This window comes from Numida meleagris, chromosome 2 (assembly GCF_002078875.1).
Source record: "Numida meleagris isolate 19003 breed g44 Domestic line chromosome 2, NumMel1.0, whole genome shotgun sequence".
NCBI lineage: Eukaryota > Metazoa > Chordata > Aves > Galliformes > Numididae > Numida > Numida meleagris.
In genome coordinates this window covers 74,073,070-74,099,220 of record NC_034410.1, presented here as the reverse complement: position 1 = coordinate 74,099,220, position 26,151 = coordinate 74,073,070, and the positions used below count along the sequence as shown (strand labels likewise).

The 26,151-nt window shown below is 38.6% G+C and overlaps 1 protein-coding gene across 2 annotated transcripts in view; it reads left to right on the top strand.

Annotated features, from left to right (window-relative positions):
- The window catches only part of FBXL7 (F-box and leucine rich repeat protein 7), a 171,820-nt gene that overhangs the window by 44,273 nt on the left and 101,396 nt on the right, over window positions 1-26,151 (top strand). Inside the window, exon 1 of one of the 2 annotated variants that reach the window (XM_021387465.1) lies at window positions 25,408-25,472. The exons of the other annotated variant lie outside the window; for it this stretch is intronic. The gene's annotated coding sequence lies outside the window, so the exon portion shown is untranslated. Of the gene's footprint in view, window positions 1-25,407; window positions 25,473-26,151 lie in introns of those variants that run through there. 2 annotated transcript variants of the gene reach the window in all.

Below are 26,151 nucleotides of genomic sequence, written 5' to 3'. Positions count from 1 at the left end.
TACATCATTTCTGCTTTGACACCTAAAATATCCAAGTCATTTTGGAGAACTGTAGAGAATAATGGAGAAAGCAGCTGCTTTTCAAACAGTTTTCTATGAACTAGGGAAAGACAGACTGAGCTTTATCGATACATGAATACTCTCAAACCAGTAGTTTCACACTCTCACTTATTTTATCTAAGAATGATATATGCTTTTGTCCCAGGCTTTCATACTCAGAAGCATAGGAAATTAGTCATTGCCTTTTTTTTTTTTTTCCAAAAAAACTTTATAGAACCTTCTTTTCCAGAAACTTTTGAGTTCTGTATTAGAAAGCCCTTGTCAGTGCTCTGTGTGAGAATATATGAAGTGACGTTTGTTGAAGAGAGAAAGTTCCATTTGGGATATATGCCTTTCATTTCACCTTACCAATGAGAGAAAAAAGTGAGACAAAATACACATTATAGGGTCTTTTCTGGGAAGATCCCATGCTGTTAATTTCTCTTGGCTTCATAATTATGTTCTTTAAAATGTCTGGGTGTCTCTGTATCTCCAAACAGCCCTTAATTTATTTGGTGAGTTTAATGAGATCTTTGTGTTGTACTCAATGATGGACACTATGAAAATTTGGAAAGATGGAACTGTATCTTTTGATATTGAATCTTTTGGTATTTAAGTAGCTTCAGGAAGAAGAGGCATGTGAGTTTGAAAATTTGGGTAAGTACAGTCCTGATGTTATTTCAGAGGCAGATAAAAAAATCCCAGAGAACCAGTTTATGAATAGGGAACTCTTCCGTGTATTATGTTTTGTGGGATAAGATAGATAGCTTTGTTTAATATAGTGGAGTTCCACTGAAGCTTTTGAATGGCTTGTACATCTTCTCTGGACGTGGAAATACTTGTGTTGTGGAAAAAGATAGTTGTTGAAAAGAGATGCTGTTTTCTGACCTATTTTTTTCTTTTTTTTTACTGTCCTTTTGGCAAGAAGAGCTCTTTTGATCCATTCCCATGTCTGATACCTGTTAAATAATCTTTTCCCACTTTCGTTCTTTAATATTTTCCCTTTCATTTTGTCTTTAACATTAGAAGCTTACCAATTTGGTATTGGAACTGAGAACTTATATCTGTTCTTTCTGAATGCATGTAAGCGTACGCATAATTCCTAATTCATGATGTCAGTTTTCTCCCTGTTTATCTCTGTCCTCGTGTCTTTGCAGTGTCTTTGGGAGTTCAGGCTCTTGGTTCTCCTGTTGAAGTACTGTCTAAGCAGTCTTTCTGTGCAACAAGCCATGTCTGAATTTGATATGAGTTCCTGAATTTGCCCTTACTTACTTGGAACTGGGCTGAGATTCAGTTGGCTTTGAGTGAACTGTGGCTGTTTTGAGTTGGTAGTGAAACTGGAGACCAGGTAAGCTTCCTAGGGTTTTGTGTTACTTTTCTAACCGTGAAGTTTTCTAGAAAAGTGAAATGTTGTGTTACTTGATGTGCCAAAATAGAATCATTTGAAGCCAAAAAAAAAAAGGGGAAGAATAAGGGGGGTGGGAGGCGTGACGGTTAATAAATCCAAATCTATAAACACTTTGGCTGAATAAACAGAGCTCACTATTTAAGTTCCTCTAACCAACATATCTGAACGCATACGCAAATATAATCACCTCAAGCAGTATGTGGAGGTACAAAGTAGTGTAGAGGCTTGTTGTTAGCCCTTACTTTTTGTGTTTAACTACATCTTGTTATGCTTTTGCTATCTAATAGGCAGTGTTCCTGCAAAGCTGTTCTGCTAATTGTAACGATATCATTGCAATCGACATTTAAATCAGAGTTCAAATACAAGGCAAAAGTGGTTGGGATGTTGGCTAGGTTAAAACTACAAATTGAAACCTTAGATTATTCTGGCTAATTTGTACTGAAATGGTATAGGCAAATGCTTAAAACTTGCCCAAACAATGCAAGGAACAAATTGGAAAGGTACATAAAACTGCAGTCTTGCTTGATCTGCTGCCTGAAATGTGAGATCTACCAGAGCAAATGCACTACAGTATAGTTAGAGAGAAATGATCCCAATGTAAAAACCTAGCATTAGCTTTTCCAGTGCAAGATGTGATGCTAGGTAGGAGTGATTATGGTCTACTCAATTACCTGTAAATCTGATTTTAAGAAATCCAGGATCCCAGATGTAATTCTTTCTGTAAAGTTCTGTACCAACCCACTTGTATACTGCTATCACAGGGAGTTTTTGACCCTCGGCTGTTCTTTGTTACTGCCTGTGCTATAAGTACTTTCCTTCTTAGAAAAGTGAAGTCATCTTGAAGTATCTGATGACTTCCCAACATTTGCTAGTCTGAAAAAAATATTTTTTAATTGCTAGACTGTGTCTGAACTGTTTGAAGAATATATGTAACCTAATAATGGATGTTCAAATATGTAGGGCTTATCTGTTTTCCAGAATTTATGAAATGACACTAGGGAACTGCTTCAGATTAACTCTAGAACTTGACCAAAAGAATGAAATGAAATTGGAATGGCAAGTTTTTGCCTTTAACTTGACAATCCCTGTTAAAATGCAGAACTGTAGTTTAAATTTATGACCCAAAATATCCTGCCTCTGTTTTCCTGTATCATTTATTATTGTCAGATTGTCAAATGGCTGTATATTTTTTTAAGAATGATATTGCCAACAGAGCTAAACCTAGCTGCACACTTGAGAAGTACCTGCTTAGTGTTGCTGACTTGCTTTTTTCGTCTCTTGCTGCTATACCATGGTGCCTGTTATGGTGTTTTTCTCAAGTTACTGAAGTTTGAAATCATCTTATTTCTACCAGCATTCTTCAGATTTCCCTTGAAGTATGCACTGAAATTGGCAGATGAAAATGGCAGTTCAAGAATGGATAATGGTAATTCTTATGTTCTTGTTAATCCTGACTGGTGGATCATCATAGGTTTAGGTGATTATAGTAGATTAGGTATAAGCAGAATTTATGAGCTTGAGTAACCTGGTGATTAGCAGTTTACATTTTCCTCAAGCCTTAATCATCCGCAGTTCAACATTTAACTTGTGTTGTGGTGGTGGTGTTCCTGTTGCGTGTTCAGTAACCATCCATCTTGATATGTCTTCTCATGTTTAAGGCTTTATTTTGTATTTGAATATGAATATGGATTGTGAGTTGCAGCCCCTTGAAAATCAAAGTATATTTTTATAGCCATTTTTATGGTTTAAATAAAGATTTCTAATACAGCAAAGCAAGGACCTGTGGCAGCTGATCAAGTATGCTGAGAGAAGGGAGATTTCTACTCACCCACTGTGTTGGCATCTATTGTGTACATAATGTCTTGCTGGCAGGCAGGCAAGATTTTGACAGAGATGCCTTGTAAATACTTGTTTGTAAGATCTGGCAATCCGTTTAGATCAACTGGTTTTGAGCTATCCTCTGGCAAAGTAAAGTGTGGGCATCTCTCATCTAGCCTATCCATATCCTGTTTGTGCTGCCTTACAGGTATGGGTACATGATGGGGTAAAGCTTAATGGCTTTACTGAATGACTGTAACTTGTGCTGCTTGCAGTGACTTGGATAAATCGTAAATATCCATTGTAAACTGTCACTAGACTCAAGATAATTAAATTTCAGTTTTTACCAGTGCTAATTTAATCTACAGCTTTTTTTGGTTTTCCCTAAAATGAAACCCATTTTCATCTTGTGTATAAAAGAAGTGAAAATTTACTGGACTATTGAGTATTTATTGTTTGTGGGAAGTCTTTTACTTGTTTGTTAAAATTAAATACTTCTCTTCTAGAGGCTCCCAGCTAGGAACATTCGTATTAAGAGTTCTCAAGCATGTGGGTAGAAGGAACAGATTCATTTTCCTAACTTGGAGGCTTGTGATTTGCTTAATCTGAAGATACTTGCATGTTCATGCAGATAAATACAGATTTCTGTTTCCCCCAAACCCTCACTGGCAAGATAAACACTTGTAAGCCTTGACAGCTTAGCTTGTTAGATCCCACTTGAGCAATAAAAATTTTGTGTGGCACTTGAAACTTCAGAAGCTCTGCACTGTGCAGAGCGGTTGTTTGCTTGGCACCAGGGAGGGCTATTTCAGTACTGTGTTTGTGGGTATTTGTTTGTTTTATGTTTATCTTCCAAACAGGAACAAATGTGATCTAATTGATAAAAGCATAACTGTGCTATTGTGTGTTGACTCTGGTTTGAGAGCCTTGTGATTATTTGGTCCTTCTTTACTGTGGGCTGAGATAAACCATTAGCTTGAACTTTACTTTCTGAAATGACATTCTTTGCTGGGGAGCCTTTTGCTCTAAAACAAGACTTTAATCATTGTTTGGAATCTGAGCCAAAATTACAGTTCAATCTGATGTTAACTGTAAGTGGACCTTGTCTTTACTGTTTCAGTAAACTATCCCAGTGTTTTTTTTTTAATGTCCTTGTAGCTCAGATACAGTTGTACTACGCACTTTGTCCTGCTTCACATTTGTATTTGGAAGACTTTTGCGGTGTTAAGCGTGTGAATCATTTTGCTCAAGTAGAAAATGTACCCAGTTTTAACAGATTAGTCTGAATCTCACCAAAATTCACAACACTGAATCTGCTTTGGCTGCTTCTAATAAAAGTACAGGTATCAGTCAGTAGGTAGGTGTCTCTTGGTGCTGCTGCTTTGTCAGACTGCTTGACTAACATCTGTTGGGGAAAAAAATTCTTTAGAGGAGCATTTGGTTTTCTTTTATCTGATGTGGCACTGGATGGGCGATGAATACGCAGGCTTAATTTAGTATTTATTCAACAACATTTCTATCGGTGTCTAATTGAGGAAGACAGATTTCCACAGCATTTCTTGAAGTCTAAATATTTTGCTGGACTTTGCTAAGAATGTGTCATCCTTCATGAAATTATATCTGTATCAATGTAACAGCTGGACCATTCAGTTACTGGCTTCACATTCTGCTAAGCACATTTAATGTTTGAACTGAAGGATAATTGGTCTTTTTTCAGCCTGATGCGTAAATGCTTTCATATATTGATCTATTAATTTTGTACACATGATGTTTTTAAAGAATGTGTGTTTGCGCAAGGGAGAAGAAACCCCAAACACACAAAAAGTACTTCTTTTTTTCCTTTTCACTTCACCCAATACTTTAAGGAATCTTCCTCTGTTACTGTGAAGATAACAGACTTTTAAAAATACATTGTTCCTACGAGGCTTCAAAGCTAAACATCATGCAGATCTGTGGTGAGAAGGTAAAAAGTTATTTGTTATGGCTACCATAGATGTCCAGCATTTGTCTATTTCAAAATAATGGGTGAACTAGATTTGGACAACTGCCTAATGAGAGGAATGGTGATATTCTCTCAAATTTGCTGATAAATTAGTGCCCAGACTATTCTTATAACTCTGCTTATAACTTGTTATTCATACTTCAGAATTTTATGTGGTTCTAATCTTCTCCAGTGTGGATCTACTACTTTCACAGAAGTTGAAACAAATAATTCTAAAGCAACTTATTTATTCCTGTCTAAGCCAGAAAGATCTTTTCGTGTAAATCTCAGTTATAAAATAAGCATAGAAGGACAATATGCCATGAATTTCTTACTGTTTAATATTAAGGAGTTCTAAATTAGAGCAACCCAATTAAGCATATTATATACTATGCTATTTAGGAAAGAACAATAATGTAACAGTTACTTGAAATATTCGTCTAGCTAGGATCACAGGGTCGGGGAAAGAGAATATAGTTGGAAACTGCAAGCAGTAAAGCTAGTTAAGTGAAAGAAAAGCAAAATATATTAGCTGTGAAATTATTATTAAAAAAAAAAGGTGGTTAAAATGTGGCCAAACATTTACATCCTATTGACTCTTGCTCAGTATGATATATTTTGCTTATAAGCATAAAGGCTGTGATACTGCTGAAAAAATAAATTGTTTCCTTTGGGCCCCTTTATAGAAATCATGTCCTTTTGTTTGTGAGGTTGGCCAGTTCAGGTCAGAGAAACTAGCACTCTGTAGTGGATGGTTTAGTTAACAGCAAATGTAATGTTAGTGAACCTCAGGAATTTTGTGACTCCTGGAAAAACTGATGTATTGTGTTGCTTCAGTAACCAGGTATTCTTCATGAATCCAAAAGGTAAACTTCCTAGTTTTACTCTATGATTGTGGTTCTAAAAAATAGTTCACATATAATTCTCCATTAAGTAAGTTTCAGTTACTAATTTTAAATCCTAATGGAGGCCACATTTCTTCAGGATTTTGAAAGAGTTCAGTTAATCTTTGTGAAGGATGCCATGCAATCTCACAGATATATTCCTATATTCCATCGGTAAATTTCCTTAAAAATGGAAATACTTGATGAGCCATTCTTACAAGGACTCATTTGCACGGGAGTGTGGGGACCTTGTAGATGCAAAGCACACCTGTCCTTTTACAAAGTTGTTACTGGACTGAAATAACTGGTCCTCTTTGTTAAAGGGAGGTAGAAAAATAATATCCCTAAAACTAGAAGTAAAACTCCACACAAAGCCGCTGCAGAAGGAAAACAGCTAACTGAAACCTCCCTGCAAATCTGAGGAATGTTTCTCAGCTTCTTTTAGCAACAGGAGTAAGGTCACCTTTGGTATGAAAAATGATGCTGTCGTTAATACCAGTCTCCATTTGCATGCTAATGCATTTCTCTGTAGCAAGAAAAATGTGTGTATTTTAGGTGGTATTTGTGTATGGTTTTGCTTATTTACGTTCATATTCATTAACTTGTGTTAAAGAAACTGAATTCAAGACCTGGATGAGCTTCAACTCTTCCCATCTGTGAGTGCATTGGAATTTTCTAAAAACTTGGCATGGGAAGATGCTCAACTGAAAACACATTGCCAGTCCTCACCTCACGCAGCAGGCTGAAGTGTATGTATGTTGACTCATTAGAAAAGTTTAAAAGAATGTGTTGCCTCAGTTGCTTCTTGAAGAAAAAAAACAAAAAACAAACAACAAAAAAACCAACAATAGTTCTGTTCTGGCAGTAAGCATGTTTTAATGACTATAGTGTTTCAGATATCAGCTGAAATAATTTGTTTGTTCTTGGGTAGTGACTTCTGACGTGGTGTTGAGGGCACCCTTCTGTTCTGTGAACAGCTTTGCTCATCCTCAGGGTTAAATCTTCTACTGGGCTCAGGAATCCTTAGCTACATGCTGGTTTTTTTTTGACATTCTAGCTTAATATCCTCTTGTGTACATCATGTCTGGTAATTTGATCCAAATGAAGGACACCCTATTCCGACCACAATTTGTCTGAGCATCCTGCACATAACTTTTGGCAGAGTAAAATTATGCCTTTGCTCACCAAGTTGCATGCATTTAGGATGATTCATCTTAATAGAGATGTGCAGATTAGCCAAAAATTTTGAAGCTTCAGGTGTCCTGGTCAGAGCCATTCCTATTTAACATCTGAAAGCAGTAGAAAAATCAGCATTTCCTCAAGGAAAGAATTGGAGATTTACAGAAAAAGACCAGGGGAAACCAGGTGCTTGTTAACTGTGTTGCACCGTCTTGTAAATCATGTTGTCTTAAATAACCGTATTAACGATGGTCTTCTAATACAGGTACTTGAACCAAAACAAAGGTAATGGAGCGCTCTGTGGCAAAGGTTTAAAGGTGATGGTGTGGCTGGGAGGCTGGCAGTCCTATGTAGGTATTGAAATACGTGTTCTGATTCTCAGTGTTTGAACATTTTGTGTTGTATATTGGGGCTGTATGAAATACTGTGTAGGAAAAAAGCACCGATTTATAACTTTTTTTGAAGGTTGTATTTTTGATGACTGAAGTTGAATCTGATAGCTCCTGTCCTTTCATGTCTAACTTTTGAACTTGAGCAGTCATACTTAGCTTTAGCATTGAGCTTGTGACTAAGGAGTCTGAATGGAGTAGGATTTTGTTTGATCTTGGCATTTCTGCCTCACGTTAGTTCAGTTCTATATCACAGAAGTACCAAACTGAATTTTACTTTGGGGAGTGAAGGGACTACTCAAACTAAAGGCATGGGATTCTGACTGAGGAAATGAAACAGTGTTGCCAAAAGGTAAGACAAGAGATAGCAAACTCTACCTTAAAAATAAAGCTTCTGGGCTATATAGTACTGAAAATGTGGATGTAGTTTCAGATTTTGTAAGTAGGGTGAGAAACGGCTAAGCAAGTGATAACACCTTAGGGCAGATGAAAGCTGTTTTATTCCACTCCTGGTGTTCCTTTACAAAAAGGTTCTGGTGGAAGCAGCAACATAATCTTGATAAAGTCTAGTTGGAGGCGAGTAATGAGCAGAGTACCCCAGGAGTCCATGCTGGATCTAGTCCTGTTTAACAGCTTTATCAGTGCTCTGGGTAATGGGGCAGAGTGCACTCTTAGTAAATCCACAGATGACATGAAACTAAAGGGAGTAGCCATCACACCAGTGAGCCAAACAGCCATGCAGAGGGAGCTGGACAGGCTGGAGAGGTGGGCTGACAGGAGCCTCATGGAGTTCAGCAAGGGGAAGTGAAGAGTCCTGCAACCAGGGAGGAACAGCCCCAGGCACCAGCACGTACTGGGGACACCCATCTGGGAAGCAGCTCTGCAGAAAAGGCCTTGAGGGTCCTGGTGGACACGAAGTTTAACACTAGCCAGTAATGTACCCTTGCAGCAAAGAGAGCTAATAGTATTCTTGGCTGCATTGGGCAAAGTATCACCAGCAGATCAAGAGAAGTGATTCTTTCCCTCTGCTCACTGTTGGTGAGGAGTACTGTGTCCAGTTCCAGGTCCTCCAGAACAAAAGAGAAATGGACATGCTGGTGAGAGTCCAGTGAAAGGTCACAAAAGGGAACTCATCACTCAGCTCTCCTGTGAGGAGAGGCTGAGAGAGCTAGAACTGCTTAGCCAGGAGAAAAAGAGGCTCGGGGGATCAATGTGTATGAATTCCTGAAAGGATGGTGCATAGGGGATAGAGAAGATCTTTTCAGCGGTGCCCAGTGCCATGACAGGGGGCAGTGGGCACAAACTGGAACACAGGAGGTTCACTATGCACATCATTAAGCTCTTCTTTAATGTGTGGGTGACAGAGCACTGGCACAGCTTGCACGGGGATGCTGTGGAGTCTTCTCCATGGAGATCTTCAAAAACCTCCTGGATGTGGTTCTGGGCAAGTGGCTCTGGGTGTTCCTGCATAAGCAAGGATTGGACAAGATGGACCCAGAGGGCCCTGCCATCCTAAAACCATTCTGTGAAAGTCGTATCGATGATCTAATAAAAGGAACATGATCAATTATAGATGAACGGAAATCTAAAATAGATAAAAGATTGGTACCTTATTGAAACAATAATAGCTTGTGGTGATGAATAATTTTGAGTTTGTACACCCTGAAGGATCCTTATGCACTGGGCTATCCTTGAAACAAGGTCTCTGTGTGTCAAGATAGTTATTTTTTTTTTTTTAACGGTAGGCCATAATTGCTTTTTTAATGCATTGATTGGAGTTTATGACTGTAGGTATGTACAACTGCAGTGTCAGAAGCTTGCCTGTCCTTTTAGATGGTCTGTTAGAGAGTTGGGAAGCATCGTCACTCTACCAAGTATTTTAAATGTTAAAGTCATGATAGCAGTATTTGCCAAGAACCACATCCTGAGTATTTGATTCAGCTGGGCAAATGCACTTCAGCTATGGAAAAAGACATGCACAAGCAAAAAAGGAAGTAATCCTGTTGCTGTGTACTTGGAATGTGATAGAAGGTACTTTCCATTGTGCATAGAACATCATTGGTTCAGTGTAACATGCTACAAATTCTTCGAGAAGAACAATTGATTGAGTAAAAGTTGAGACGGAAATTTTTGGTGCTTCACTGAACTTTACATTGGAAACAGTATGGTTCAGATTTTAATTCCTATTTCTTCAATTGAAAAAATTTTATAGAACATCCTTGATATGTACTTTAATCTAACACAACGCTCAAATATGCAAGTCAGCCCAGCGAAATCTTTTTATTTCTGTCTGCTTTCTTGTGGCAGCAATACCTCTTTTTCATTGCCCTAGTTTTACCATCACTCTGGCGAGCTTTGGATAACACTAGTAACCAAAATGCCAGCAACGCCCCTGGGTGATGGAAGGGCTGTGGGTTTCCTCCTCTTCCTCTATTTCATGATCCAAGCTTGTTTTGCTGAGCATTGTATTTCCTTGGCCATATGGACAATATCAAACCCAATAGGTTTTCTTAAGTTCAGCTCCTGGAAATATCTTGCCTTTCCTTATTCCTACATCAGTCTTTCACTTTCTGAATGTGGGATGAAGCTGTCCTCACTGCCTGCTTGTTGTTTTCCCGAATGTGCTGGCCAGCCTGAAATGATATACTTCATATTACACTCTTGCTGCCAAATTTTAGTCATATGTATTGCTCAAGCTGCAAACCTCCAAAGCAAACACAGAGAGGAAATCAAAATTAAATTAATCCTCTCCAAGGATGTATAAAGTATGGTTGCACTGAGGTTTACAAGTTGAGGGTGAGAGGGACCATTGGTAGTGTTTGTCAGAAGCCACTGGTATGCACAGCCCTGTTCTATTGCAGCACTTGGCTGGACTGGAATTGCTGAGCGTGAAGACCTTAAGGTTTTTTTCGTGATAGCTGCGCCTATGACTTTTCAAAAGCTTGGTTAGCTATGGAACCATAGAGCATTCTTAGTAGCTTGTGTTCACAGAATTAAAGACAAATGAGTTACCATTTTCTCTTGAGCCCTGAGAGCGGTGTTTTCATGTAATTTTTAGTCAAAGCATCTTAGCTGAGGCTGAACGAAGTTCTGGAGTCTTCACTTTTGAACATGGTACCAAGGTGAGGTCGGAGACCTGCTTCTTACTGCTCCTGGTTGAGAGGTCAGGTTTAGGGACAGCATTTAGTTTTATTGCACTGAACACTAGGTTTGGGCCTGGCCAGCAGAAGTCAGTGTCTCCTTTCGTGCCAGTGCAGGGACAGCTGGCATGAAAGTCCTGGCATGAAAGGAGACAGAGGCATGAAGTAGTAGCTTGTGTCTTTCTTGAAACACACTTTCAGGCTATACCTAGCCCATTTGTATGTGGAAGACATGAGTGAAAGAAGTGAGTGACTGCCTGCAGGAGACAAAAACTAAATGGAATTGCATGATGGAATTTTGTGCAATTGTAGTTTTGGTAATCCCACTTGAAATGAATTGATATTCCATGCTGTATACGTTTCAGAAAAAATGCCTTAGCAAGTAATGGCAGTCAAGATGTAAGTGCTTTTTTATCTATTTCCACAGGCAGAAAGGTAGACTTGATTGCTGAAGTGACTGTTGTAGCTATTCTTCTACCAAATGTGTGCAGGAAGAAGGAATAAAAACCTTGCCTGATTTTTCTGAACTCATACGGGCTTCAGGATTGTAATCCTATTACAGAGTGTCATAGTGAGCACCATGATTTATTTACCAGCTGCCTACTCTGAAGTTCATTAAATTATTAGAAGTGGTTAAACTGTCTTGAATAATTTAAATGTCTGGTTAAATTGCTTTGAGAACCAAAGCCATAACTGAGTAGCTTGATCTGAGTTGTTCTAGGGGAAACACTTCAAAAATGAACGTCCCTGAAGTAAATGAGTTCAGAAGTTACAAACGTTCCTTATTCTGCTGATACAAAGAGAAGTATCTGATTGCAGTCTTGCAATATCATCTGTTGCTGAGATTTTGGTATTCCTGTTGCTTGAGATTAGACTTGCAGAGAAATAATTAAACTTTTCAGAAGAGTTCCTGTGGTGGGAAGTTACCAATCTGTTGTCCTTTTGTGAATTGTCCCATCTTTTGTAAGCTTAATCTTTGTACAAGAACTGCATGATTAACTTCTACTGGTAGGCAAACAATTTTCCATCTCTTCTCTACTAAATATGTCAATTTTAGATTACAGTTGAAGCTCAGACACCATTAATCAAGGATCTAGTGTAGACCTAGAAGGGAGAATGTAAGAATTATTGTCCGTAATTCTTGATGACTGTACAAGAAATCACTGCTTGCCAAAACAGTTAACAGAGTAGAAGTAATGTACTGTGAATGTCAAGTTGTTGATCTGTAGACCTCAGCATTTTTCCATGGCATGCAGAGTCCAGCTGTGCATTTAAGCTTGCTGACAATAGGGTAAATTTTTCTCTCATTATTGAAAGTCCTAAAGTCCTAGCATTTCAAAAGTAAGAAGAAACTTTTGAGGTAATGAGATCTCTTCTGAAAAGGGGATTGTTTTGGTGAGAATCAGGTAACTTGTTTATCTTAGAACCCATCTATGGAAGTTGTCATTTATCATTTCAGTTCCTTTTGGCCTAGGAAAGAAGCAGGACAGCTATCTGCCACCGAAGCAAAATTTATTTTTCTTGCTTATTTTTTGTTTGGTTTTGTTTTCTTTGCTTGTTTTAAATGGTAGATATTAAGCTATAATTCTAATATCTTATTATATTGTTTTATCCTGTATGTAATGAACTTATTTCTAATTTGAGTAAATTAAGTGTGGCATTTAAAGGCTTTGACATAACTTCAAGGTTCTGACTTAAACTGTGATACTTAGCAAAAGCTTGGAGCACAAGAAGATCTTTGAGTATATGGTCTAATTGATAATTTTGCTGTGTCGTAGAGAAGAAAATACAGTACGAAGGAGGACGTGTCATGGAGTAATACTTAAACATCCTCAGTAGATTTGTCAGAGTTGCTCTAGGAACTGCCTGATCCTAAGAATGTAGCTTCTTCGACGATCTGTAAACTGAACAGCAAAATTGTTACAAGTTCACTTATGGAGAAAATTTTTAAGATGAAAAACATCGTGCCCATGGGAAATACTTGCTTTATTTATTTATTTATTTATTTATTTATTTATTTATTTATTTATTTTTGTGCTTCTCATAGTGTTGATGTGAGTTTCTACCAAACCAGATTGGCTTGTAGAAGTCAGCTCAGGTTACTGTAAAAGCAATTAAGTAGCTTAGTTTTCGTAAGTAATTAATTTAATTCAAATCTAGTTGGTCATGATTAAGATCTTCATTTTTGACAGTTGTGATTTATTGAAATGTCTGAAAAGAAAATGGAAAATTATAATTTTGTTTACACTGAATTCTAAGTTGTCTATATACACACATCATATATATTATATGTGTATATATATGCACGCATACATACGTTTCTCCATTGTATAGGTATATACAAAAAATATGTCCGTGACTGGAAGCTCTTCAGTCCTATAAGGAATTTTAGCAAATATCTCTTTTAGACAGTTGCAGCAAAACCATTATACTATGGGAAATGAATGTTTTCCTTTACTACCTTTAGCAGAAAACAATTCAGAGACATTATTTTTGTGTTGTGATTTTTTTCACAAAATTAGATTTTCATACTTAGCTAATGTTGTATTAAGTCAGGCAGCATGACTTGAAAAGTAGTCTTTTGAGTCTTCAGATTTGAAATTTTTTTTTTCCTGTCCACCTTCCACTTTTGTACTGCATACATAGAACCATAGTGAGAAAATTGTTAACAGTATTGAATTGCATTACTTTTCCCTCTTTTCCTCCCTGTTCTATTTTAGAGGCCAACTTAATTCTCCATCTAGGTAGACTTGATAAATGGAATTGTTCCAAGTCTTGTGTGCGAAAACAAGGCAGGAATAGACGGGAGGGTTGAAAATCTGCCAGAGCAAACTTGAGTGGAGTAGCCTAGTCCATCCAGTGTTGCACTTTGTAACGCTATGGGGCTTTTAAAAGGTATTTCCGTTCTCAGATATATGTGGTCCGTCGGGTGTCACAAGAGGCAAGTACCTTTGTAACGAATAAATTCCATGTCCTGAAGTGCTTAGGCGGATTTCAGTCATCTTGGTGAGGAAGAAGGGACTGAGCTAGCCACAGCTACACAGTTTGACACCACAGAACCTTTCAAGTATTTAAAGTAAAACATGCTGCATAGGTGGCAACAGCCACTGCAGGGTCCTAAGAAAAGCAAACGTAAATGAAGTTGTTTCACACATTTAAATGCCTTCCCTCAGCTTGCAAATTGCTAAGATAAAATATGCAACCTTTTCTTAAGATCAAATTTGAATACTTTGCATTTCAAGCTGTATGCTTACTTTTAGGAAGCATCTTTGTAGATGATTTGAGGACATATGAGTGTATTTTATTAGAAGTGTAATGATCAGAGTAAATTCAAGGAAAAATAAGAATGAACAGAAGTCCAAAAAGTTTGAGACTACTGAAATACGTACATTTATTTAGTCCGTTAAATTAGGGAAGAGGAAGCACATGGATATTTGAATACAGAAAAATTTATTGTAAAGGAGAAAGGATTAAGGTCTATTTGTCCTTGCTACGGATAAGAAAATTAGACCTGAAAGAGGGAATTAGCTTTAATACTGGATCAATTTTTTCTCTGTGTGTTGAACAAGATTGTGGTAGTTTCTGGGTTCTTTGCTGGAGATGTGAAGGAAAGGTTGGCTTAGATGTTTGTGAGACTTATGCTCTTGTAGCTAATACTGTTGTGATGCAGATGATGATGAAAGGGGACAACTAATGACCTGTGCATCTCCACCTCTTTTCTCCCATCCTGTCAGGTTTGTTCACAAATGAACATTTTGCTTACTGCAGTGCTATTTGTAACCTGTAAATTGAACATGAATCACTGTTCATGATGTAAGAGTGTACTGATACTGTGGAGAGGCTCCATGTGGATGAATGGAAGATAATATCCTTCTAGTTTACAAGAAAATTGCGGGTTTTGTGTTTAGAGAATACCAAAGAAAAGAGATTTGAATTGCTTCACAAGCTGGAAAGTATCACTGGAAGTGCAACTTCAAGGTAATTCTGAGGGGACTGAGACATACTATAAAGGGACTCTGGGAAACTTTCAGTACTTTTCATCTACCTGCTCTGCCATTGGCTCCTTTTAGGCATTAAAACCATAGTAAAATTTAGCAGAAGGGCAAATGGAAGAATAATTTGGCCTCTACTTCAAAAAACACATAGGGTAAAATGGAACTTAGACATTCTGATGTATGAAAATATGTTTAGGGAATTCACTGAAATTATGATGCAGGGTAAATTAATAAATAAATGAGTTACTTTGTGAGAGCAAGTATGTGTGAATAATAGGGATCACTTTTCTATAGATGTAAAGGTCAGGTGGTACCCTTGTAATTTCCAGTTAATAAATGACACCAAATGCCATCATTTTTTTCCATTAGATCAAAGTCTTTCCTTAAACTGTAGGATGAGAGGATAGTTGATGTAGGAAGAGAAAGCAGAAGGTTGTCTGTAGTTTCCTGTAACAGTTCTCTTGGCCTGTTTTGGTGATTGCTGCTATTTTGCAGTGTCTTTTGTCATGTCATCTCAGGTTTTTTAGTGAACTGGTAAGACTTTCTCTGAAAAGGAAGCTGGATGTGTATCTGAGAATGGAAGGAAAATGGGAAAAAAAGGTTAAGTGGTAAGATTCCTTTCCTGGTCAGGAAGAGTGGGACAGGATAGAAAACCTCCAAAATCTATAGTGTCTCATGTTTGTATATGGCTTTGGAACCCGCTGGCCAGCTCTCATTCTGTTTACTGCACTTTACCATGGTATATGATGATGGCAGTTCTTGAATTCTCTGCTTGAACAGCGGAGGTTTGTGTAGTGAATCAGAAGGTGATCAACGGTTTTTGAAACAAGCAGGTTTTAATACAAGGCTGCAATGTAAAATTCTATTTTAGGTTGGATTAAGCAGTAAATTTAGAAGTTATATATCACAACTTCAAATAACAGTCATGGCTTTAAGCTTAAGCACTCTAAAATTAGCAAATTCTGTAAAACATTAACTTAGATTTGTCATACTTACATATTCTTAAAATCTGCATTGCAGAGCTTTCCTGTCTCAGTTGGTATTGAGGTCACTGTTTGATCAAATTCCTGCTGTTTTGTTGTATCTTTTTGCAGCCATTTTAACCGTGGCACCAGTCCTTCAGGTGTAGTCCTCCCAGTATATTTTGGATAGAGTCGTATTTGCCTTTCTGATGTATCAGGAAAGCTTTATACAAATCAAAAGCAATGACAGGCTTTGAGTGCTCGTGTATAGACATGCAGGGCTTACTTTTTCAAAGAAAAGCACTTTGAAGCACAGATCCATTGGCCTACGTTTAGCATCGTGTCTGGAAATCAGACTGTGTTGGGCAACCATAAAATGGGAAACTGACTACTAAGTCATTCGGGGATTGTTAAATGTCTTAAGTTTTAACTTTAAGTTAAAAGCATTCAAAAATGCGTAATTACACTGTCCACTTGTGCAAAGTGGCTGTCCACAGCTCTGTGGACTTTGTCAGGGGGATATCTAGGCTCTTGGTGTTGTAATAAACAGCACCATAGTGGTAAACTCCTGCTGTGGATTTTGCTGTGAATGAAGTCTATTAATAACCTCATTGCATGGTTCTCTTTGGGCAGCGTGCCTCGTGCATGTCATATGTGGACTTCCCTCCTGAATGAAGAAGAGTGCAAGAAAACAGTTTTGTCTTGTGAATAACTACCACCACACAGGAGAAAAGGAGACAAACTCATAGCATGCTGACATTTGTTTTCTAATTCTTGAGTACTTGACTTCATGACCTTGCTACTATTTCTAAATCTAGAAAAATCTATAATCCCAGTATTGCTCAGTCTTTTCAGCTGAATAGCAGGGGTAAACCCAAGCTTCTGGGAACTGAATTTGACTCTCAGCTTTTCTTCACACTAATTCATATTGCCTGATTTCTGCAACTCTTCTCGATTTTCAATGTTGTAAGATCGGATTTTTGAAATAACTCTTAATATGTGTATATGTTTTTATTGTTCTTAAATGCCATATCTAAAGATCTCTTCTTGCTGCTTGAATCTCTGTGTCTACTGTAAATCATATGAGTTTCTGACTGATCATGAGATACTAGTATGTGTGAATACATTCTTGTACTGTTGTGCACAAGCAGAGAAAAGTATATATAAGCTTCACAGCCGTCTTCCCTTCCACGTGTAGCTCTCATTTGCATAAACCTAGGATCCCATTTACTGTGATCTCTCTGGGTAAGAGAAGGGAATAAGGTTGTAGTTTGTCTTTCTGCTGAATGGACGCCAAGTAGTGACTAATGAATACAGCAGATGTTTCTACTTTCGAAGGCTTTTTTTTTTTGAAAGAACTTGATTAATCAATTTATCATCAATTTATCCTTCCTCCCAGGAGATATTGGGACAGCAGTGTAGCTGAGATCTAACAATTCATTACATAAGAGAAAAAAGTACTGATGTTGACCCTTGCTATGTTGACAGTAAGGTTTGAATCTAACTTGCTTTTTGGTCAAATGCATCCAGGTGGAATTGTCTTTAAATCTTTCAGCTACTGTCCTACGTTGTGATGTCAGCCACGTTGTAAGCAATTTGGGAGGTAACGAGTCTGAAGCTTTTCACTTGCACTTGTGTGTAAATCCAGGGTAACTCCACTGATGTAATAGTGTTACTTCAGGTATTCATTCATCTTACTGTGGGATGTAACCTGACCTCTAGTTTTGATCAACAAACAACCCGTGTCTGATTTGGTTTGCCATTAGGATAGCAGGAGTGTGGAGCTGGAAAGTTGTAGCATGTTCCTTCTGCCCATTTTGTTGATGAGCTCTCAAAGGCATTCATCTGGAGCTAATTACGTTAAGCACGAGAGAGGACTGCTGTCTTGAAGTTTCTTACTTCTAAGTGCAAGGAACATCTTGCAGGCAGCCTCAGTTTCGAAGTTATTTTTTTAGTGGACGTTTTCCTACCTTCTCTTCCTGGCAAGGAGGTAAAGCTAGCAGCTGTGAGAACCTCTGTGAGATAGTCAAGAGGAGATACTTGTGGTTGCATTAGTCTTCTTCAGTAGTCACATGAGAAGATCATCAAATAGAGAGTACAAATGGAGATATCCCTAAAGTTTTCATTCTTTTCAGCTCTTACCCAGGGACTCCCTCTCTGGGTGAAAGCAAGCTCCTCTCCTTGATACCATGTCTTGCTGGGCTAGGTCAGTTTGTAGCACCTTCTGTAGACAGAGCAGGGTGCTCCTGCCTTTTCTTCATGCGTGCATCCATTCTTCTAGTGCCCAGCACAGAGCTCTTACTCCATACACTTCAGTTCCCTTGTCCTGCACCTAAGAGGCAAGGATATTATGAGCACCACATGCTGGTGGTCTGTGTGCATCAAGAACATATGACCTTACAAATTGATTTCCTTTGATCATACACTGTCTCACTGTTTATGAAATATATTTAATTATGAGGGCCAAAGTCCAGAGTGATGTAATCATCATGGCACCATTAATCAGTACAGGCAGTGTGCTTTCCAGGTGGAAAATGGTGTATATATTGAATATACAGTAAGTTATGCACAAAATCAAACATCTAAATGAGCAGCTTCATTTAAAGCATGGTTCCAGAAATAAGAAAAAAAAAACAAAACCTACTTGATAAGCAGGTAGTTGCATTGTTTCTACTGATTACTTGCAGATTTCTGCTGAGGCAAGAAGACTTTGACCAAGGCAGGTTCACAAACCAATTCGCTGTCTTGAGCCACCCAGTTAATGTGAGAACAGTATGCTTGGAAAGCCTTTATCTGTGCATGTGTACATTACAGTCTAACTAGCTTTCTCCTTTTACCTATAAGGTTCAGAAAATTGTAAACTTAAAGGTCAGTAACTTTTTAGTGCTGATTTCTCAGAGTCAGTAAATCCCATGATGAGATGAATATAGGAATTAAGTAGGTGCTGGAGCAGGTCCAAAGAAGGGCAACAAGGCTTGTGAAGGGCTTGGAGAATAGGCCTTACGAGGACTGACTAAAGGAACTGGGGCTGTTTAGTCTGGGGAAGAGGAGGCTGAGGGGGGACCTTATTGCTCTCTTCAAATACCTGAAAGGTGATTGCAGTGAGTGTGGGGTTGGTCTCTTCTCACTGGTGACAGGTGATGGGACAAGGGGAAATGGCCTCAAGCTGCGCCAAGGGAGGTTTAGGTTGGATATCAGGAAAAACTTGTTTACGGAAAGGATTGTTAAGCAGTGGAACAGGCTCCCCAGGGAGGTGGTTGAGTCACCACCCCTGAATGTGTTTAAAAACTGTTTGGATGTGGTGCTCAGGGACATGATTTAGTTGTGGGTTGTTAGGGTAGCATGGTTAGGTTGCGGTTGGACTTGATGATCTTGAAGGTCCTTTCCAACCTGAGCAATTCTATGATTCCATGAAATGTGTGAGTGGGTTATGCTTAGCTTTCTTCTGATCCACAAAATTCAAGCAGCAGGCTGATACATGTAAAGTACTGCTTTGGAGGGAAAAGCTGTTCCTTATAGGAAGCTAAATCAGCGTTAGTCCATATAATCTATCTGTATCTCTGTGAAGTGGTGTAAATTTCAAGTCGGTTGGAAAAAGCACTAGAAATTCATTTCTAAACAGCAAGTATTGCGTTGCTTTTGTTACCAGAGATGTGTTCTCCTGTAGTAACATCCCTGTAATTATTTGTGTGTGCACAGACTACTGTCATACACGGGGGCCCAAGCCCTTTAAAGCAGGAAATTCAGAAGTTGCCAGTGCACATCACTGTTCTTCTGTGCTTCTTATCGAGTGGTGCTGGTGTGTGCCCTGCTCTGGTTCTGGATGGGCAGAGACAGTCCTTTTAGACTGATTCTGTGGCATGAGAGGGAAGAGAGAACCAGATCTGGTAAAAAAAACCCTTTCAGTCTGTGGCCATAATCAGTAGAGGCTGTTTCAGTTAAATACACGCTGCCAAAGGATGGTGTGTGCAATTGGGCAGTAAAGGTGGAGTTTTTGTCTTTAAGCTTGCTTTATTCCAGAGTGTGGTGGCTGCTTTGAGGTGGTCCTACAGTAAGATTTAACTGTGTTGCTTCTTAATTCTTGTTCCTACTTTGCAGTGAGCGTTTATATCTTTTGCTAAACGATGATTGTGAGCACCTCCAGTCCAATCTGGGCCTTATTTTATGAGCTAGTATATGTGTGGGGCACATAGTGATAACCATAAAGAGCTTTTGAGTTGCTGCTGTTCTTGTGTGGCTTTGGTTTGTTTTGTGTGACTTAAGCTAGGAAAAGAGGCTCTTGATACTGTATTAATATTTCACTTGTCGTCTTGTTAGATGTTTTCATGAGGTTGTAAGCGTACTGCAAGACAAGAAGAAGCTTAAAGATGAGTTCTGAAATTGTTTAGCTGAGCTTGGAATATCCTTCTTGGAGCAAGACAGGGAAGGAAAAACTAGTGGAAAAAAGGCAGCAATTGAAGGGGGGAAAAAGCTGGATGGGTTTTACAACCATAAATGGTAAAAGTAACCTTGCTCTGCTGCCAGCGAGCAGAACGATGGAATAAGGTTTTGATTTACAGGAACAGCTCAGCAAGGGCCTTGTAGAGTGCTTCATGCCTGCTATAAAAATGTGATTAGCTATAAAATGGGAGAGATTTAACAAGAGAATTTAAGCATCGGCAACAGTGCTGTTTCACGCAGATTGTGGATGCCTGCTTTTAGAGTTCTGGGAACAGAGGCTAGTTAGAAAACTTCATGTTTTCCAAAGAGAGAATGTGGATTTTTTTTTTATTTATTCCTTGAATATATTAAATCTTGTTTCCTTGTCCATTCATTGTGAGTTCCTTAAAAATTAAGCACCGTTTATCCTTGTAAACGTGTGGGGACATGCAGGCAGGTATGAGATACTTTCCTTACATGCTGATATTCCACTGTGTTGTCAGATCAGCTGAACAGTCTCTCCCTACCTGAATATTACAGCTTTTGCCAAGAAGGTAAAGGTAAGTTTATCAGCTGTAAGTTCATGTGGTCAGTTGACCACTAAAGCTTCACAGCTGTAGATAGCAAAAGCCTCTGCCCAGCTGACAATCTGCAGTGAAGGAGGCTCTGTGCTTTTCTTAACAGAAAGCTTATGAGTAAATGACTTATCTCAAAACGATGTCGGCAGGCAGAAGAGGAGGAACAGTAGTATTTTTGGATGCCCCTTGTGATTCCTTATGGGAACTCCACTGGGCACAGGGAAGGGGAAAGGGAATTTGTATTCATCTGAAAAGTGAACTGTCACGTTGATTATGAACTGTTAGCTGTCCTGGTTAAAAGTGGAGGCCAAATGTGTTTTTTTTTTTTTTAATGCATTCACTGCACTTATTCAAAGATAAGAGAAGACGCTGCAGTTGCATACCACTATATGACCTGAACCAAAACTGAATTATCCATCACTCTCAAACCAAGCTAATCTGCCTTCATCTTGCTTTCTTTGCATCTCCTTAACATTATTCCTCTTTCACATAGTTTAGAAGCAATCTGTTTAAGACTAAACACGTACCTGAGAGCATGCAAGAATCAGAGTTAAATTATTAATGCTAATTACTTTTCTCAATTTAATATGAAAATCAACTCAAACATGATATAGACACCAATGTAGTAGAATGTGTATGTGCCTATAAAACTGTAGGTTTCTTAAGATATCAGTTTTGTTTCTTTTTAAATCAAATAGAAACTTTCTTTGCTAGTAAAAAAGGACAAGAACAAAAAAAGTTCTTTTTATCTTTTTTTTTTCTGTGTTCTTATGTGTCAAAATTACACAGCTGGACTACTGAGTGTAATACACCATGCATAAATTCAGAATCACAGTATCCTTTAAGTGCGTATAGCTGAAAGCTGAGAAATACACTAATATTTTATACTTAAATGTATATTTTGTGCAACAACGGATATGGCTCTGCCAGTATTTCATTACTGAACTCTTCAGAGTATTGAACCCCTGCACAGTGGTAGAACTGTGTTCCAAACTGTCTGGAGGATACTGTCCTCAAGAAATCAGGGGTAAAAGCTAAGTCAGGGGTATACAGGGTGTGTGTGTGTGAAAATTCTGCCTTTTGTTGTGCCTTTAAATGGGGAATTGCCTTGAAAAGGATAGTCTTATTGTCCCTATGGGTTGCACGAAGTGATTCCTCGCTATCTTGTAGGTGTGACTTAAGCAACTGTGAATGTAATCATCTGTGTTCCTGTTCAAGTCTCTCATTTCCCGGTTGCAATGTGTAAGCCTTTTCCCCAAAGTTAAGAAGTGTATCTAGTTACTTTTACATTTTTGTATAGACGAGAAATGAAAAACTGCTAAGCAATTCAAAGCCTGACACCTGCACTTCAGATTTGTTATTGCTCTGAGTTAGCTTTGTTCATTTCAGTCTCCTGGACTGACTGAAACACACACCTGGACTATAATAAAAGTTTTCGTTTTCTGTATTCGTGGTGTAGGGCCTAAGGATGGTTTGCGTCTGTAGAGTTTTCTATCATCTCTGTGGTATCTTTGCCTCTGTAAGTAAATGCTTTTCCCCTGTCTTCATTTAAATGAAATGCAACTGCAGTCATTGGTATTGGAGCTGACTCTTGCAATGTGAACTATCATTTGAGGCGTAAGCCACGCTAGCATTTTCTAAACTCTAGTGCAGAATTTTCTTTCCTGTTCAACAAAGAAGAAATTTTGCAATAATAAGTATTTGATCAACTCCAAGATGGATGCTGACTGGCAGAAAAGGAGGTGATTCTGCATATACTGATCAAGTGACTGTTGTCTTAATCACTGATGTTAATGATTGACTGAGCTTGTCTTATCATTTGTACCTTTACAGGTATTGACAAATATTTGTGGGCTACTTTGTCAGCTGTACGTCTTAAGTGTCCCAACTAGCCTCTGTAGATGTCTCAGTAGAGAAAATTGATCGTTCAAAGTTTAGGATTATTCTACTGCAGTGATAGTGTAGACAACACTGACTCTCCCTTGGCGGCCAAACAAATTAAGCAGACGTTTTTTTACGTAGACAAAAATATGTTCGTGTTTGGTTTAGCAGTCCTTCTTAGGATTTAATTCATGATGCTGTTTCACTGATGCAAGCACAAATCCTTGCATTTTTATGCTTTTGTTAAGTAACCTTCCACATAGTAGTATAAAAAAAAAAAAGTAAGGGACAAAAGTGGTTTTTGTAATCTTTTATTATGAATGCTCAAATGTCATAGTTTTATCAGAACAGTGGAAAATACTATTGCCACACTAAGATAACACAGCATAAATATCCCGTGTTAGGGTTTAATTGTGCTCTCTTTTTTTCATGAATTTGCCTCAGTTGTTTATTATCCGTGTATTTAGCACTGTGGATTGAATTTCTGCTCTGAACATTATTTGTTACACTATGAAGCAATATGCTAAAATATTTAAAACATTTTTTGAGTGGTACAATATGCTTAATGTCCTATATGAATTACTGAAGTGCATTAAGGTCACGGATAGTTCTAATTCATCGCTTCTCATTTTTCTTGGCAGTTAAAAGAGAAAATCTTTGCTGAGAAGGGAAGAGAGCTCGATGCTTCCGTTGCTCCCTTCTTATCTGAAAAGACTCCACATCAGTGGAACCTTGAATAGTTGCAACATCTTATTTGAAAAACTAAACCTATTGAGAGAAGCTGGAGTTTATTCATAATTACCATTAAACCTGACCCAGGATGTCTAGCTATGTTGCTCCAATTTAATCCTTATTTTCCCCCATTATTGATTGCATACTACATGGTATTGTAACTTTCATGTTCCTGCGTATTCTCATTTTGATGCCATCAGGATCTGAAGAAAGTAAAGATGGCATTATTTTTTTATTATTATTTTTTACTTTTAAGAATTGGACCCTTACAAAGTCCCACTGATAAGTAGCAGTGAGTCAGTGCCTTACTTTCAGCTAAAGAACACGCCTTTCTTCAGACCATGATCTTTACTTTCCTGCGTGAGTTTCTAAGGAAGTAGAAAAGGCACTGGTAGCAACTTACTTGCAGGTGTAGGACTCTTGGCTCATTGTGAAGTATATCATTGCTGTCATAGGTTTAATCAAACCTGGCCAATAATGCGAGGGTCGGCTGTTGTGCAGGAGTGTGCCCTCGTATGACATTGTCACAGGTTGGGATATAGTCCATTGGCACTCCTCTGTTCTGAAAGGTGTTTCTTTGCTAGTGTGTGTATGAGCGCATTGCTACGGTGGTGCCACAAAGCATATGGCTGAATGCCCGCTGGCAAACCTGCTATGTGTTTAGAATTCAGGGAAGGCAAAGGAGTGATGGTCATATTCAGGACTCAGCAACGTGAAGCTGAAGAAGATGGATCTAGTTCTGCTGAGCTCCAAAACTCCATGGAGTATTTGTTACAGTACAGAGGGGAAGTGACATGTCTGAAATTCTCCCAAAGTCCAGCTTTTATCCTAACTCAGTTGGGATGCATCCTCTGGCTAGTAACTTGCTTGTAAACATATTGGAATTAATTCTACTGGACCCTGCATAGAGTTCTTAGGGTGAGGAAGACTATTACTAACTGTGTAAAAACTATTGAGTGGTTCCACATGTTGAATTTCCTTCCTCTTTTCATTCACATCACCACCAAGCACACCCTTGCTTTCAGGTGTTTAGTCTTGGCTCAAAGAAAGCGAATGTAATGTTCTTTTCTCTGTCTTCATGTCTTTGCCCATGTTTTTTTCTCCGTTGGATCTCAGATGCTTACAGTACTTAGTTGTATCCTTTTGGATCTTTAACACTCCAAACTTTATTTATTCTCATGTGCATTCCATTTTATACCCATAGAAATTAATTTAATTTCCTGTGCATACCTACCTCCTCCCCCCCACTTTTTTTTCCAATCTATAACTTCATGCTGTTTCTCATTATCCTTTGCTGTGAGGTTTTGTGAACATTTTCAAAGTTGAGGGTGCTTAATCCCCTGAAGTATTACTCCTCTCCCTCCTCCCCCAAAAGTAGTACCCTTCTTTAGCAAACATTTAAACAGCTGTCTTCAGATATTAGATCACAGGTAATTTGTTCCCTTTGTAGAGGAATTGGTGAAGTTAATCAGAGCCAGACATTGCAGTGAAAGGACAGTTGTAGTGTTACCTATGGCAGTTTTGGGGAATTGCGTGGTGTACCTCTGGGGAAAGCTGTTTTCTCACCGGTGCAGTTTCTATAGGATAACTTTTTTCTGGTTTCTCCTCTTAATTTCCATAGTAGTAAGGCATCTTTCACATAAACTCATACCACTTCCATGGCCACAGTAGCAAGTTAATGTCTGTAGCTGTTCTGCGTCCAGCAGTGGTGTGTCCTTGTGCTAACTGTGGGATGAGCTGACATCCACTGTCAGGATGTTTGCTGTCTTGGGGAGCACTTGTAGCAGGTACAATTTTGAAATGGTTGTACTTATAGAAAGGAAGGTCATGAGACACAAATCTAGATAATGGTCTGTAGCAGAAATGCTAAATCAGGGCGTGAAGCAGTGATTGAGCACCTGGTGGGAAGGCAGGACCAACCCAGGGGAGCTCAGGTGCATGCAATGCGTCTGAGTGACCAGAAGGGGTGGAGCCAGGATCCACCCCTTCCCAGACCTCATTTAAGGGTTGGCAGTGGAGGTGAGGGTTTCTTGCTGGATATCCCTGTGTACCTGCGGCCCTGTGAAGGTAAGCAGCTTCTTTCTTTTATTTTTGTGCCCTCTGCTGTTGTGTTTCAGTGAATCCTCACTTGCTGCAGCCTGGGGTCTTGCTGCTCTGCTGTCGTTGTTGCACTTTTCATTGCGTTACATGGCCTCATGAGTGACCTGGGTTAATCATAATCGCTATTGGGAGTACACCAAAGTCCAAGAAAATAGAGGGGGTATTAGAGTTTTATTTTAAAAAGAGATGGGTTTGAATTCTTCATCTGAAAGAAGCACTACTGTGTCTGCACTGAAGTTTTTCTAAATTTTCTAATAAACAGATGAGTTTTATTAGTATTAAGAATTTCAGAAGATCAAAATTTATTAATGAATACATGAGTGACGGATCTGAAGCTGATAACTGCCTAAGTTTTATCTGTGATCTTTTAAACATGTGCGTAATCCTCTGAACTAGCTCCTTGTTTTTTTTTAACTGAATGATTTGACTGTGAAACAACTTCACCCAAAGCCAAAGTGCTTCAATGACAAAAAAAAAAAAAAGCGTACCAGAAATGCCTGTCTTTATCATGCTTATGAACAGCTGCTGCTGACAAGGTGTTCATTTTTTTAGAGTATATCTACAGAGCAGTTTCCAGAAACACAGCTCAGTATTTTAAGTCTGTTTCTGCTGTGGGTAGCTGAGGGCATAGATAGAAACCTGTACT